The following is a 7,496-nucleotide window of genomic DNA, read 5'->3' on the forward strand; positions in this document are numbered from 1 at the left end:
TGGAGGTACTGGGGATTGAACCCAGGACCTCATGCATGAGAAGCAAGCACTCTACCAATTGAGCTATACCCTCCCTCCATTTTTCAGTTTTATTAGGTAGAATTGTTATAATTTGACTGCACATATACAGTATATTGTATGTATGTATATATATATATACAGCAATACTGCACATATTTTTAAATTTACATATATGTACTGTTAATTGTTTCTAAGAATGTTTAGAGATTTAACTTTTTAACTTACATAGTTATCAAAGAAATAAAGCCAACCACAAAATAAAAATTAATTCAAAAAGATACATACACTCTGCTATTAACAGCAACATTATTTATAATTGCCAAGATATGGAAGCATCCTAAGTGCACATCAATAGAAGAATAGATAAAGGAGATGCAGCATATATATATAATGGAATACAACTCACTCATAAGAAAGGAGGATATTTTGCCACTTGTGGCCCTTCAATCACTTTTTTTTTAACTTCAAAAACCAGAATTTTCTAACTGTCATAAACATTTCTATTGCATCAAAAACAACAGAATACCTAGAAGTAATCTTAACCAAGGAGGTCACCTATACTCTGAAAACTGTAAAACATTGATGAAGGAAATTGAACATGATACCAAGAAATGGAAAGATATCTTGTGCTCTTGGATTGGAAGAATCAACATTATCAAAATGACCGTACTATCCAAAGCAACCTACAAATCCAACACAACCCCTGTCAAAATACTCACATTTTTCAGAGAACTAGAACAAACAATTCTAAAATTTATGTGGAAGCATAAATGACCACTGAATTGCCAAAGCAATCTTCTGTAGGTCTTTTTTTTTTTTTTAGATCTTTATTGTTTTTGTTCTCTTTTCTTATGGTTTGATGACTAGAGAAGTTCCATTAACATTTGTCGTAAAGCTGGTTTGGTGGTGCTTTTGTTTATTTGTGACGCTTTTGATTTCTCCATCAAATCTGAACGAGAGCCTTGCTGGATAGAGTATTCTTCGTTGTAAGTTTGTCCCTTTCATCACTTTAAATGTATCGTGCGTCTCCCTTCTGGCCTGTAGAGTTTCTGCTGAAAAATCAGCTGATAACCTTATGGGAGTTCCCTTATATGTTATTTGTTGCTTTTCTCTTGCTAATTTTAGTATTTTCTCCTTATCCTTAATTTTTGTCAATTTGATTACTGTGTGCCTTGTGTGTTCCTCTTTGGGTTGATCCTGTGTGGAAATCTCTGCACTTCATGGACTTACTTGGGTGATTGTTTCCTTTCCCAAGTTGGGTAAGTTACCGGTTATTATCTCTCCAAAAATTTTCTCAGATCCTTTCTCTCTCTCTTCTCTTTCTGGGACCCCTATAATGCAAATATTAGTGTACTTCATGTTGTCCCATAGTTCTCATAAACGATCCTCATTTCTTTTCATTCTTTTTTCTTTTTTCTGTTCTGCAGTAGTGATTTCTACCAATCTGTCTTCTAGGTCACTGATCCATTCTTTTGCCTCATTTAGTCTATTCTTGGTTCCTTTTAGTGTGTTATTCATTTCAGTGACTTTATTCTTTAACTCTGTTTGGGTATTCTTTATCTTTTCCAACTGTTTGCTAAAAACTTCACTCTGTGCATCTATACTCCTCCTGAGTTCTCTGAACATCTTCATCATCATTACTCTAAACTCCTTCTCAGATAAATTGCCTATCTCCTCATCACTTATTTCTTCTTCTGGGATTTTATCTTGTGTCTTGGCCTGGGAGATACATTCCTCTGCCACCTCATATTGTCTATGTTTCTATTTGTATTTTTAGGTAGGTTAGTCACTTACCTCGACCTTGGAGAAGTGGGTCTCTGTGGGAGATATCCTATGTGTCCCAGCAGTACACTCCCCTCTTGTTACCCAAGGGCCAGGGTCCAGTCGGTCCCAATGTAGAGTCTAGCCTCTGTTTGTGGATTCCTTTCACAGGTTTTGGGATTGTTGTTTTCTTATTTCTAGTATCTGCCCCTGGTGGATGAGACTGGACTTAGAGGCTTATGCAGGTTTCCTGGCAGGAGGAGCCGGCGACTGCCCACTGCTGGGTGAAGCTTGGTCCTGGACTTCTGGTGGTCTAGAGGCCTTTGTCTGTAGCTGTAGTTTTATAACACTCTTATCCTTTAACCTTTATACTAGAGTCCTTTATATGAGAATTAAGTGGTTAACATGCCACTATATTATTCTAAATTTGACAACATACTCACCTTTACCACTGTGTTGTATATTTTTATATATTTTCATGTTACTCCTTGATTTATCATGTTCCTTGAAGTTTTGCATCGTCTTCTCGTTTGAAACAGCAATCACCTCCATGTGAATACACCTGGATACACCTACCCAGCTCTTCTTGCTCCCTCTTGTGGCAGAATTCTTAAGCTTGTATTCCTTGTCTGGATTCTGCAGTGAACCTGGCCTAGGGCTGACTGCCTCTTTGTTTTCCCAAAGGTGGCGCTCAAGCTCAAGTTAGGGAGCTCTCTGGCTTACAGGGTTTGGCAGGCTTTCTGCGCATGCTCACTAGTCATCTGCTAAAGCTAGTTCCTGATGCCACAGCAGGAGAGTGCCTCTTTTGAGAATCTCACACAGCCGCGAAAGGGTGTTCACTCGTGCACTCTCATTCCCCTTCACCCCAAGAACTATCTCAGACCAAGATCTCTCTTGACCCTATTGTGCTGCCTTGGGGAAGGAGTAATGCAGGTAAAGTCAAGATGTTTTCTTACCCACTTTGATGCATCTAAACATTTTTTTTCCTCCAACGATGTGCTAGAATTTCTCTGGAAACCTTGACTTCACAAAGACTCTTGTCATCCACTGGTGATCGTCTAAGACAGTGTTTTCCAGGGGCTCCCGGACCACAGCCAAGAGGAGCTGCAGCTGGACCACAGGCCACTGCCAGGTCCACAGCCTGGATCAAGGTCTGTATGCCTATTACCTGATGCACAGGTGGGCAAGACCTCTCCTGGGTCCCTTGGCGTGTAGTGCTGGATCCCGCAGCTCCCACAAAGGCACTTTTGTCTGTGAACAGAAGCCAAATTAACGTTGAGGGGACAGACAAAAACAAGGGGTGTCATTCCACCATGATGCTGATGTCACTTTTCTGAAAACTCATTTTGTACCAATCTGCTTAGCAACATCTGCAGGGGAAGGTGAAAGGAAAGAATAGAAGGCAAATCTTTGTAAAGTTGGGCAGAAAAAGAACAATCAAGAGCCAAGGATGACTTCTGCAGGTTGGCCACTGCTGACCATTTTAGCCACAGGTGGCTTAAAGGAAGGGATGAAGATTATATTAAAATAAGATATCATCCAGGAAGAGGAAGAAGTTGAATTTTAATGTATTTATTCCTTGTTATATTATTTTTCACATCATAAAGATTCATTCATTCAACAAATACTTATTAAGCATCTACCATATGAAAGACGCTGTTTTGGGCACTTCAAATACATGCATGAAAAAATGTATCTGTCTTTATGGAGTTTACATTTAATGATAGCATATGGTTCGTGTAAAACATTTAGAAAATACTGAACCTTGTAAGGAAGCAAAGAAAACAGTCTATTCCTCCACCATCAAAAGACCGCCAGTGTTAACATCTGATGCATTCTTTTGTTCACTTTTTGCCATGCCTATACTCACACATCTGTATAGTTTTATAATTTGGGATTTTATTGTACCCTTGATTTACATAATGCTATACAATTTGTCAAAGGATTTGAAACTGTCAAGCCCTCTTCATGAAAGTTGCCAAATAACTTTCCAGAAATTTTGTTAGTGAATGTTCTGAGAGTTATTAGGGGCTTAAAGGCAACAGGACTTGGAAATACATGGATTAGATGTATGAGTGTGAGAGAGAGAAAAAGAAAAGGAATGCTTCTCAGATTTATGACTTGTTCTACTAATGGGCAGATGCAGGTATCAATAACTGAGTATAAAATTTCAGTAAAAGAAGTAAACTTGATGTACCAAAGATGTGGTTTTGAAATACCCCAGGAGCATCCAAAAGAGCCACCAGCCTGGAGCTGAAATCAAAGTGTGAGCTGGAGATCTGGGTCTGGATTGTGTATTAAGCGAGACCAAGGGTGAGATCACCTAGCGAGAGTGTGTGGAATAAGAAGATATAAGCTGAGTTCCAGGGAACTTGCCAGGTCCCAAAGGCTTGGCCTTGGACTTCCCAGTCTGGGGGAGCCTGGGATGGTTGGGATGTTTCTGGGACAGTCTAGAGTTTTCCTCTACTCGGGCATTCACTTAAGATAACTCTAGAGATCCCTGATAGAGTTATCTCTTGGGTATGTCCCTAATCAAATTGGCTTATGGGGGCACAAATTGAGGTATAGATTTTCTGTTTTCTTCCTCCCCACCTTTCCCCCATCCTAGACATTCATACATTTTTTTTAATTTAGCTTATATTTTTCCATATAAGAATTTTGAATCATGCTAAGAAAACATGAGGGGAAAATCATGCACTGGCAGTTTAATAAAAGCACTGCAAAGTCTCAAAATTACGTGTGAAACAGAACTTTAGGAGTCCTAGCAATGGAATGGAAAACTAGTATTCTGATATCCTGACTTTCAGAAGTTAAATAAGTCATTCTTTAAAAAGAGTTTAGTTTAAAAATAAATTTCAACAAACATTCGCTGAATGTCTGCTATGAACCAAACACTGTGCTAGGCTCATAGTACAAAGATTAATAAGACAGGACCAAAGCAAGAGTTGCAGCCAGAGGAGACAGGCAGCCCACTGGTCAAAATTTCATATACCTGAATAGCCTCAAATACAGAGCTATCAGGATAGGAATAAAATATGGTAATTCTACAACTTAAACTTACTGTCTTTGTTTGGCACTATTAATTATCTTATTTGTAAAAAATTCTGTCATGTATCTTTTGAGAAGCATAACTATGTTGTATTATACTTTAATTTGAGAAAAAGCAGAAATTTGTTAAATCAAAAATTTTAAATAGGCCACAATTTTTGGAAACTTGTTTCAGGATTTCTTGATGTTTTAATATACCAGGAACTTCCAAAAATAAAAGTGGCTGTGCCCTGTTAACTGCTGAGACACACACAAGACAACATCAGGCCTCAGGAAACTTCCCAGTCTAAGAAGAGAGAGAAACATTCACAGGGCATTTCAATATTGGGTGAGCCTGAAGCTTTTGCTCCATGCATGAAATCTTTCAAGACAAACCAATGGTAACAACAGCAATGATTTGGCCAGAAATAGATACTAAATTGCAGTGCTTAGTGCTGAGGTGGGGAATGCAAAATGTATCACTCCATTTACTTCTTTTTTTTTTTTTTCAATTAATTCCATCTCCCATTCTACTGTTCCTATCATTTTATTTCAATGAAGTTTCAAAATGTATTGGGAAAGCTACTTTGCCTCTTTTGTTCTAATTAATGTCATTTCATGAAGTGAGATTATGGGTTATCTCTACTTCAGGGAAAGATAAAGGATTTGGCTGGCAGTCTATCCAAATTCAGGGTCTGCACTAGGACCATCCCAGGTCTCCTCCCTATTACAGGTTATAAACACACTGTTCACACAACACAGTCCCAACTTCTCTCTGTACACCCACCCATAATGTTACTTTTCTTTCTTGACTGACATCAACTATAGGACTCTGTTTTCCTGGTCTTCAGAGGAAAAAAAAAAACAGGTGTTTAAAAGATTCAGAGGAACCCAATGCACATATAAGAAAGTGCTATCTTCATCAATAAAAATAAGGTTCTGAGCACTAACATTTACACAAAAGGTAGTACCTCCTGGTGGGAGAGAGGCAGAAGTCTTTGGTGATAACAGCCCAGAAATGACCACTAAGAATAAATCTAAACAATATTAACAAAGAAGGAGGCCTTGATGTGGGTTAAGAACCTATACCTTAGGATTGAAGGAATCTACAGGAAGCAGATGGGTCCTCAAAGGGAAAGAATCTTTGAATCATCTCTGTTTCTGACATTGGATAAGGTTATCCCAATTACCAATGTCCCCAGCTGTCCACCAAAAGCAAAAATAAATCCTTTAAGGAGGAATATAAAGTCATCCTAGGCCTGAAATTATATCTAAAAATTATCACAGGTAATCTCCAGCAGTCAGTAAAAAAGTAATTAAGCAAATAAGGAGACAAAACAACATGATGAAAAACCAAGAGACACAACAGAGAAACAGAGTCTACAGATAATGAGACACAGACTGTAAAACAACCACTCTTACTATGTACCTGAGAAACTCATTGGAGAATTAGAAATTATAGCAAAAAGATAAAAAGGACTTAAATATATAGCAGCCAAATTAAGAACTCAATAAATTAATTTAACAGACCATAAGGCACACCTGAAGAGAGAATCAGTGAACTACAAGATCAGAAGAAAAGGTCCATGTGAAAGCAACAAGAAAAGGCAAAAGATGGAAAATACAGAAGAGATTAAAAAAAAAAAAAAGACACATGGAATCCAACTAGAAAGTCTAATATACAGGTATTTGGAATCTCAAAAGAAGATAGCAAATGGAGCAGAAAGAATATGAAAAATGCTACTCCACTTCCTTCTGACTGCTGTGGTTTCTGACGAGAGATCTGCAGTCATTTGAATTGTTTTTCTCTTACAGGTAAGGTTTTGGGGGGCTTTGGGGGGGCTGTTTTCAAGAATTTGTCTTTAGTTTTCTTCAGTTTAATTATGATGTGTATTGATTTTGATTTCTTTTGACCTATCCTGTTTGGAGTTAGCTCAGCATCTTGAATCCACAGGTTTATGTCTCTTACCAAATTTGGGAAGTTTTCAGCCATTATTTCTTCAAGTGCTTTTTTGACCTCATTCTCCTTTCCTTCTGGGTCTCTAATTGTTACTGAGTCCAAACTCATTCTGCTCGCCACACGATAGGCCAATAAATCGGGAGACGAGGTGTTGGGGCTAGGAATCGCAATTTTATTCGGAAAGCCGGCAGACCAAGAGGATGGCAGACTAATGCCTTGGAGAATCATCCTGCTCCAGTCAGAATACAGGCTCCTTTTATACAAAAAAAAAAGAGACGGGGTGTAGTTGGTTGTTACAAATTTCTTGGTGTAGGAATTCTTTGTTGCTGCAGCTGTCCAGTGGGCCAGGTAATGGTGCTCCTGCACCTCCAACAAAACAAAGGTCATTCTCTATTCTGCAACTTGTTATCTTTACATGAGTGCAGAGCTAGCAAGACTAAACCTAGAACACAGCGCACAGTGCACAAGCTAAAGGAACAGATCTAATCTGGAGTCAGATTTGTTCTTTTCTATTACATGATGACATGAATGTTAAATCTTTTGTTATAGTCCCACAGATTCCTAAGGCTCTGTTCTTTCTTTTTGTTTTCCTAGTCTATTTTCTCTCTGTTCTTCAGATTGGGTTATTTTGATCTTTCCATCTTTCTCATTCCGTGCCCTCCATTCTGCTGAACCCATCCACAGAGCTTTTTATTTCAGTTATTGAATTTTTAGTTCTCAAATTTCC

General features: G+C 38.3%; 1 non-coding gene across 1 annotated transcript; it reads right to left on the reverse strand.

Moving 5' to 3' along the window:
- On the reverse strand, nucleotides 1–73 carry TRNAE-CUC. Its single transcript has one exon. It is a non-coding gene; the product is annotated as a tRNA-Glu (tRNA).
- Nucleotides 74–7,496: the final 7,423 nt, after the last annotated feature.

This window comes from Camelus ferus, chromosome 3 (genome assembly GCF_009834535.1).
Source record: "Camelus ferus isolate YT-003-E chromosome 3, BCGSAC_Cfer_1.0, whole genome shotgun sequence".
Lineage (NCBI taxonomy): Eukaryota > Metazoa > Chordata > Mammalia > Artiodactyla > Camelidae > Camelus > Camelus ferus.